This window comes from Pogona vitticeps, chromosome 3, assembly GCF_051106095.1.
Source record: "Pogona vitticeps strain Pit_001003342236 chromosome 3, PviZW2.1, whole genome shotgun sequence".
In the NCBI taxonomy this organism is placed as follows: domain Eukaryota; kingdom Metazoa; phylum Chordata; class Lepidosauria; order Squamata; family Agamidae; genus Pogona; species Pogona vitticeps.
In genome coordinates this window covers 157,348,424-157,357,684 of record NC_135785.1, presented here as the reverse complement: position 1 = coordinate 157,357,684, position 9,261 = coordinate 157,348,424, and the positions used below count along the sequence as shown (strand labels likewise).

Here is a 9,261-nt window from a genome sequence, read left to right as displayed (position 1 = left end):
TAACATGTGCTGGATTATGGAGAAAGCCAGAGAGTTCCAGAAAACATCTTCATTGAGTATGCAAAAGCCTTTGACTGTGTGGACTACAACAAACTATGGCAAGTTCTTAAAGAAATGGGAGTGCCTAACCATGTTATCTGTCTCCTGAGTAATCTATATGTGGGACAGGAAGCAACAGTTAGAACTAGATATGGAACAACTGATTGGTTCAAAATTGGGAAACGAGTATGAGAAGGCTGTATATTATCCCCCGGTTTATTTAACTTACATGCAGAATACATCATGTGAGAGGCTGGACTGGATGAATCCCAAGCCGGAATTAGATTGCCGGAAAAATATCAACAACCTCTGATATGCAGATGATACCACTTTGATGGCAGAAAGTGAGGAGGAATTAAAGAACCTCTTAATGAGGGTGGAAGAGGAGAGTGCCAAAAATGTTCCGAAGCTCAACATTAAAAAAAAAAACTGATCATGGCCACTGGTCGCATCACCTCCTGGCAAATAGAAGGGGAATTTATGGAGGCAGTGACAGGCTTTACTTTCTTGGGCTCCATGATCACTGCAGATGGTGACAACAGCCGCAAAATTAAAAGACGCCTGCTTCTTGGGAGGAAAACAATGACAAACCTAGACAACATCATAAAAAGCATCTTAAAAAGCAGAGACATCACCTTGTTGACAAAGGTCCACACAGTTAAAGCTATGGTTTTTCCATCAGCGATGTATGGAAGTGAGAACTGGACCCTAAAGAAGGCTGACCACCAAAGAATTGATGCTTTTCAATTTTGGTGCTGGAGGAGACTCTTGAGAGTCCCATGGACTGCAAGGAGTACAAACATAACCATTTTGAAGGAAATTAACCTTGATTGTTCACTGGAAGGACAGATTCTGAAGCTGAGGCTCCAATACTTTGGTCATCTCATGAGAAGAGAAGACTCCCTGGAAAAGTCCCTGATGTTGGGAAAGTGTGAAGGCAAGAGGAGAAGTTGGTTTTGCTGGACCTGGCTTTCAATATTATTGACTCCAGTATCCTCCTGACCCATATCTCTGGAATGAGACAAGGGGGCACAGTTTTATGGTGGCTCCAGTCCTTCCTGGAAGAAAGCTCAGAAGCTAGTGCTGGGGGACTCCTGTTCCAAATCCTGGCTGCTGACCTCTGGGATCTCCCAAGGTTCTATTTTGTCTCCTTTGTTATTTAACATCTACATGAAGCCACTGGGGGAGATTATCCAGAGTTTTGGGATTCGGTGTCACCAGTATGCAGATGACACTCAACTCTACCTGTTCTTGCTATGTAAATCTGAGAAAGCTATTTCAGCTCTAGATCCGTGTTTAGTATCAATAATGGACTGGATGAAGGAGAACCAGCTACTTTAACCAGCTACTTATGTGTGATATTTAGATAGATTGTTATGCATTACTGCTTTGACTGTTTTCCATTTCTCAAAGTGACTTTTTTTGTATACTCATTGATCTTTGCCTTAATATTGCTTGTTAATGTTGCAAGATGCCTCCTTATTCATTGTTCTTAGCTTTAAATATTGTCCTTCAATGATAATTACCATTGTATACTCCTTGTTTTCAACTTTAAGTATTGTCTTTCATTGTTTTTAAGCCACCTTGGATCCTTTTAAAGGAGAAAGGCAAGGTAAAATATTTTGAATGAATGAATGATAAAATTTTATTTAATGAAAATATATCCAGAAGAAATGCTATATTTGCAAAAGACAAAATAAGAACACACAGATACCTGGACTGCATAATTTTAAAAACTGAAATGCAACAGTTTTAAAAGATGAAATGCAGCTGTGGTGGTGGTTGTGAGGATGGTGGGTATTTGCTGTAGACTTGCTATGGGGAGTAACCCAGGAATGATGAAAAAGTGTGAGAGCAAAGGAGTTGTGGTGAGCTGAGCTGCAGCAATGGGGGAACAAGGCAGGATTTAGTATCTGTCTTCCAGATACCTTTTCCAGAGTAACTAGGTGGATGTAATTAGTACTAGTCACTGCTTGGAGGTAAGTACTTATTTGAAATCTATTCCTTTTTGCAATAAATAAGTCATGTCTGAGCCAGTGTGATGTAGTGGATAAAGTATCAGGGTGAGACCCAGGAGACCTCAATTCAAATCATTTGAATGATGTTTCCACCATGACTTGTTTGACCCTAATGAAATATGCCATTTTTCTTGCTAGCCTAACAAACTGCTAAATTTCACTGTCAGCTGAAGCTCAGACAAAATGCCTGTCAAATGTTCTATTCAAATTATTTGGCAAAAAACTGTCATTTCAAGTACCTGAACAGCTTTCCTTTCTTTCCCCCTTCCTGTTTTCCCTGTCACAGTCACAGATCTCAGAGCCTGCTTAGAGAAAAAACCTTGCTCCTTGGTGGCTCTAGGTGAATGTTTGTTAGGCAAATGAACCTATTTCTCCTTGTTCCTTAATCAGTGCCACTTCAAGCTGTTTTGTCATCCCAGCAGACTATGTGCATTGTCCAAGAAAAAAGGCTTCAGCAGCCCCTTCTCATCATTGATGGTCACAGAAGACTCGATGGAGGTGGAATCTTAAAAATGGTATATTCCTTCACTTGTTTTCAGAAAGAGCGCTGGCCACTTTTTCACCAACTATGCAATTGCACGGGTCTGCTCCCCACTGATTCTTAAGCATCTCTGATGACCAAGCTAGAAAAAAAAAAAATCAGGCCTACCATTAGGCCCCATCATCAGATGGAGTGGGGTGACTGCCCAAGGCAGCAGATGTTGGTGGATAAGGAAGCAGCAGTGGCCTCTCTCACTGTCTTCCCAGAATCTCTGGGGATATTTTGCCATATATCCTTAAGCTTGCTGACTATCCTCAGCTGAGGTGGAGGATGCTATCCTGTTAAAGTTCAATGGCCATAATTAGAGAGGGGGATATTCATATAAATATATGAATACAAATATCCTCACACAGCTGAAGCTAACGAGGGTCCGGTGCTGGGACTGGCTGTCCATTCACCCATCATGCTGCAGCACTGGCTCCGCTCATCCTGTCAATGGCCCCTGGAGCTCCGCTCTCTTCCCGCTTGGTTGGCCACTCAGCCGCCGTGCAGCGACACTTGTCTTCTCACCCCCTGCCTGGAGTGGCCAACTGAGCAGGAAGAGAGCAGAGGTCCGGGCACCACTGGAAGGACAAGCAGGACCAGAGCCACAGCAGGATGCATGAGTGGACAGTCTGGTCCCAGGGACCAGATCCTTGTTAGGATCAGCTGCGTGGGGATATTCGTATATAATCTAATCATAATCTATAGATGAAGTCAGAATGATGCAGTCTCATCTACTTCAGATATTGCAATGTCTTTGGCCAACTATCATGGAGACTCTGGGATTGCTTGTCACTTTAGCCCTGGTGGAGGCAATCCAAAACTCAGGGTAGAGTGTGTCGTGGTAGTGCTCTCCTGCAATTATAGCACCAATAGGCAGCACAAATCTGCCGGTGATGGGAGTAGACCATCACAATGGTGGACAGCACCCAAATGAGAGGTGGGGACTTGAATGTCTATTTACTTGACTATCCGAGCCAACAAAAGTGAGAAGAGAAGGAAAAATGAATGGTATACAGTCTACCAGATGAGGCAGTGCTAGACTTGAAGCAACATTCCATTATCCTACTGAAGGAGAACATGGGGACTCATGGGAAGGAGTTGGTGTAGATTGTGGGGGAGATGCTGGCTGATAGCCCACGACCTGGGAAGAGAAGAAGCAAAAATCTCTGACTCAAGGTATCTTTAAGATCTTCCATTAGTTCTCCTGGACTATCTTTCAGAGAGACTCTATCCAGACCAAATTGTTGGGAACAGAGGTCAGTGGAAGTTGCTGCATCTCTCCTACCCTTGACCATTGGGCAAGGCCTCCTGGAGATCAGGAGAAAAATGAGGAAGAGGTGGGTGAGAAGTGCCTTGTATCAGTGTGTGTGGCAGCCATCAGACAATCTGACCCTGGTGAGGGTTACTCACCTTGCTGCAAGGACGAAGTATGGATAAAATAGTATTGGGAAAGAAGGCATTCTGCCTATACCTGGAAGGGATATATATTTACCTTGCATACTTGCCTACACTAGGGTAAGATAAAGGATGTTAACCTACCAGACGTCTGTACCAACCTGCAAGTTGGGCATCCTTCACAAATGTAAGCAAGTATTAAGTGCTGCTCCCCAAGTGATGAGGGCATTTATGATACCAATTTTGCTATAAATGATGCTAAACTCATCACTCAAAATCCTCTCTCTCTTTATTTTTATCAGTGCATGGCCACCACTGTTGGGGAGGATCTGTGGGACTGTGGCAGGGGATTAATTCCTGTCATTGCAGTAAAATCTCCCATGGGCATCCTGCAAACCACCACTGTCTGTAGCCCTTGAGGGTCCCACGAGTGCCACTGAGAATTTCCCACACATCCAAGACTAACAGCAGCAACATATGTGTGATTTCAGTCAGCTCCTCATCTTGCATTCAAGCAAACTTTATTTTGCTCTGTGGGAATTGCAGTGTTGGAAAATAATGTACGGCTTTGGAAAGGAGTTTGGGGTAGGTGTGTTTTTTAAATAAACTATAATCACTATAGTCTGGGCAAGAAAGAGGTCTGAGACTGGTAGAAGTTGCCAGGAAGAAGATCTGTTGAGATTATGGCCAAGATATGGTTCAACCACGGAGCTCCAGATTTGTAGTTAAGGATCAAACTAGGCGTGAAGGGAAATGCAAATTTCCTGCAGTTAGTACTCCTATGAGTCTCCTGTACCCTCTATCTCCTGAGAGTCTCTGCATGAGATCTCTAGACTGTAGCAATCATACTGTGCATTAAAAAAAAATATTGGTGCAAAATGAGTAATTTTTTTTGATACATATACCATAAGCTTTGCATTCTTGATTTCTTCCACAACTTTTAACACACTACTAACATAGAGTATATGTGTGCACACCTGTCTTCTTGTATGGATTTTGAATATCTCACTTCAAGAAGATACGGTCTGTATTTCTACCCTGTTCCTGCTTTTCTTTTCTTCTTGTTATAATGGTGTAACTGCTAAAGTTCATAAGGGCTGTCGCTTCCTTTACTTTTTCTTGTGTTTTCCAAGTTGGATGTGGGCAAAATCTGCCTTAAATGCTTTTGATGGTGCTGCACAACACATACACACCACATCATATTTGTTTGCGTTTCCCTATTTGCAGGAATGGAGCTTTTCCAAGGGCTCTGGAAATAAACAAATACCAGCAGAGACCTGAGCAAAGACTGGGTCAGAGTGTCTCCAAATTTGGACAAGGCAATCAAGAGCAATCTTATTTAAGCATGGACCAGGCTGGAGGGCTTGTGCATAGCCCTAGCTGAAATATTGAAAGACTGAGGCTTTTCAAAGGAGCGTGTGTGTATGTTGCGCATAAACTGAATCGGAATCATTGTGACTAAACTTATAAACATCGTTAGGGTTGCGTATGTAAAACTATTTAAGTTCCAAGGACCTACAAAGAAGTTTTTCCATTCATACTAGCTGTTTTTAAAAGCTGCCAGATGTCCAGAAATGGACTGACTAGCTCAAGGAATTGCCGTCTTGTCCATTGTCCAGGACAATCTGGACAAAGATGTCTTGGATTACCTTGTGGAGGGCATCCAAGAATAAACAAGCAAGGCCCCGCTAAAATCATAGCCAGTGATTTCCAGTGGGAAGGGGTGGCTTCTATCAGGCACTGTCTGTTTTTGTCACATCTCAGCATTCTTCCTTTTAAATGGTATTTTAAGTTCCACTTCACCCTTCCTACAAGATGCTGGGTGTAACCTTTTCCCCCTCACAACACCCATGAGAGGTGAGTTAGCTTGAAAGGTGTGATTTCCTGAAGCATATCCTTGGCCTACTAAGCCTTGTGGCTGACATATCAATGCAGCCCACAAATGAACCCAAGACTTTATCCACTCCAGTCTCACATACCCCATATTTACTCTCATGGAATATTGTCGGCAGTGCTGTCCTAATATGGGAAAAAGCTGAGTCCCCAAGGTTTGTCCTCATGCCACCTAAGAGACATCTAGTGCTGTGATTCTTGCTCTGCATACTGTATAATTGAAGAGGATCTAATTTCTCCAGCAATAAAAGTTTGCCCATGCTTTCACTGAATGATTGATGGCTTATGGATCCTTGATTCCTCTGAAGTTCCTGGTCATAATTCTTCCTATCCTTTTAAACGCTTACCAGGGGTATGCCATTCATTATTTAGCCTTATTTCTTGCATTCCAAGTGTTCTCCAAAAATTCCCCAGAAGGAATTGAGAGTTTCAAACTTCAAATGCATATCTGCAGAGGCCTTTATTTCATACACCTGGGCAAGGTTGAGGCCTCCTTGTTTTTAACCTCCATTTCCTGCTGTAATGTTTCCTGTGGATTGTAGTTCTTCAGGAGGCACCCTCTACACTACAGAACATAAAATACAACAAGAGTACAATGCTTAGAAGCATTGTGGCAGCTCCTTCCCAGGAAGCATTGCAGCAGAAATGAAGGCCTTAGAAGGAGGTCTTGACCCTCCCTAGCTGAGTGAATTGAAGGTGACTGCAGGTATGGGTTTGTGAGCTTCAACTCCCAGAATTCTGCTTCGGTGATTCGTGGAAAATTTTGGAGTCAATTTTTTTAAGGGCACACCCTTAATTCTTCCATCATAAAGAAGGTTAGGCTGAGAAGTAACAGCTGTTCAGCATTAATACCCTATATGGCCACTAGAGATGGCCACTGCGGTTATAAGGAGCAAGGAGCCTTTCTCTTGGTCCCACCACCTTCACAGGTGCATTTGGTGGGAACGCAGGAGATAATCTTCTCAATTGCTACTCCCAGACTTTGGAACTCCCTCCCGCAGGAGGACAAACTGACCCTATCCTTGCTGTCCTGCAAGTAGGCAAAGAACTTTCTCTCTTTCTTTATAGATAGAAAAAAAATATAACAGATCAAACTACGTACAAGGTTTCTCTGCAGCCCAAACTCATGATCCTGGCATCAATTACTTGACAAACCCCACACAATTGAGCACACATGCCAGTGCACTTGTGGGTGAGTGTAGAACAAAGCCTCAAATGCAATGATTTTAGAAGCCCATTTAGCCTTTTGACCAATATACAACATAGGTTAAAAATGGATTAAAAGTTGTCTCAAGAGGATGCACATATCGATCTAAAACCCCACGACTACTATGTGACTTTAAACCAACTTCAAAACCCCCAATCTATCACTCAGTTTATTTCAATAGTGTAAACACACCCATAGTCGATCGATAGATTCATACAAAATGAGAGGTTCTTCACCTTGTAAGCCATCCCTGTGACTCTGAAATTCCTAATAGGGCAACAGTTTGGTTTGAACCAACCAATGTCTTAGACTATCACAAAAATATAGAACAGGTTTTGGGTCCCCCAGATTTGTTCCTATGAATATACTGTAGAATTACCTTTCTGAAGTAAATGCATAGAACTGTTGTCATTTTAGGTATGATGATGAATGAGGGCAAGGGGAAGGGATATAGCCATGTTGTTGACTGAACAGAAGATGAATGAGTAGGTACACCAAACTCTTTCTGTGTTAGTATCTTTTCTCGAAGTTAAAAGATTCCAAGTTGATCAGCAGAATGCTAATTGGTTGTAAGCAACTTTCTGCTGCTTACTGTGATGTGCAGCAAGGTATACATGAACAATTGTTCTGACTTCTATTAGAGCTTTAGCAGCAGCTTGTACTGAATGACTGTGAGGCTTGTCTCTAGGCCTTTCAAAAGCAAACTATTCAATGAGATACTTTTTCTTTACTAAAAGACATGTTCTCAGCTTCAGCATGGCTACTAGCCAGCAAAGCAATTTCCTCTTTTAGCCTTCTTTTTTAAAAAAGAAAGAAGGAAGAAGAAGAAGAAGAAGAAGAAGAAGAAGAAGAAGAAGAAGAAGAAGAAGAAGAAGAAGAAGAAGAAGAAGAAGAGGAGAGGGGGAGAACAAAACTTTTTAAAAATATTACTGGGTAATCAGAAAGGAGTATTTCAGTCCTAAAGGTGGGATAACATTTACTCATTTTACACAATTAATGGAGGAAATAGGATCTTCTAAGAAAAGTGAGTGAGGCAATTAAAAATGCTCAAAGGGGTTGGTGGTACAGCAGAAGTCTACCCCCATGCTACCCAGATAAATTAAGATGGGAATTGAGAGAACTTCCTCTTGTCCAGTGTTTGGTGTTATAAAAGCCTAATATAACTTACCCCACAAATTCAATAGTGCACAGTTGTCTTATCACACACAGCCTTTATTTGTAAGCGCATAAAGTCCCATCTTAAGTGACTCCCTCAAACTTAGTTGTATTCTAATAATATCTAGGAATTTAAAAGCAGAATATGTATATGTGTTGAATTGACAGTGCCCTGCTTGTGTTTATGGGAGTGAGAGCTGGACCATAAAGAAGGCTAACCACTGAATAATTGATGCTTTTGAATTGTGGTGTTGGAGGGGACTCTTGAGAGATCCCTGGACTGCAAAGAGAACATACCTATCCATTTTGAAGGAAATCAACTCTGAGTGCTCGCTGGAAGGGCAGATCCTGAAGCTGAGGCTCCAATACTTTGCCCATCTCATGAGAAGAGAAGACTCTCTGGAAAAGACTCTGATGTTGGGAAAGTGTGAAGGCAAGAGGAGAAGGGGACAACAGAGGACGAGATGGTTGGACAGTGTCATCGAAGCGACCAACATGAATTTGACCCAACTCCAGGAGGCAGTGGAATACAGGAGGGCCTGGAGTGCTCTGGTCCATGGGGTCATGAAGAGTCGGACACAATGACTAAACAACAACAAAAGGACAGGGATGGGGACTTGTGACTTGCTGTTGAGTCCAACTTAAGTCACATCAGCAACTCGATTTGGACTTGACTTTTTAAAAAAAGACTCAATCTAGACTCACAAATTGGATCCATTTTTCCAAGTCACATTTTTGAGTCCTTGTTATTTTAATGGTGACCTGCAGGAGAGGCCATTTGTCTGTCGCTCCTCTAGGTCTCTATTAAAATAATAGAGACTCAAAAATGTGAATCAGAAAAATGGGTCCGAGTTGTGAGTCGAATCCAAGTCTTTTTTTAAAAAGGAGGTAGTGACAAGGAGGAAAGCCTTCCACTGATAGTGTCCTATCTTGGCAAGTCGAAGAGGCAGCCATCCATCTGGGTAAGTCAAAGGGGTGGATGGAGTCTTCATTTAAGCCTCTACCCCTCCACTGGTGGCTCTTCCAAG

The 9,261-nt window shown here is 42.3% G+C and overlaps 1 long non-coding RNA gene across 1 annotated transcript; it reads left to right on the top strand.

The window, feature by feature from the left end:
• Positions 1-3,196: 3,196 nt before the first annotated feature.
• On the top strand, positions 3,197-8,162 carry LOC140705798 (uncharacterized). The gene is made up of 2 exons (XR_012085321.2): positions 3,197-3,920; positions 5,206-8,162. It is a non-coding gene; the product is annotated as an uncharacterized LOC140705798 (long non-coding RNA).
• Positions 8,163-9,261: the final 1,099 nt, after the last annotated feature.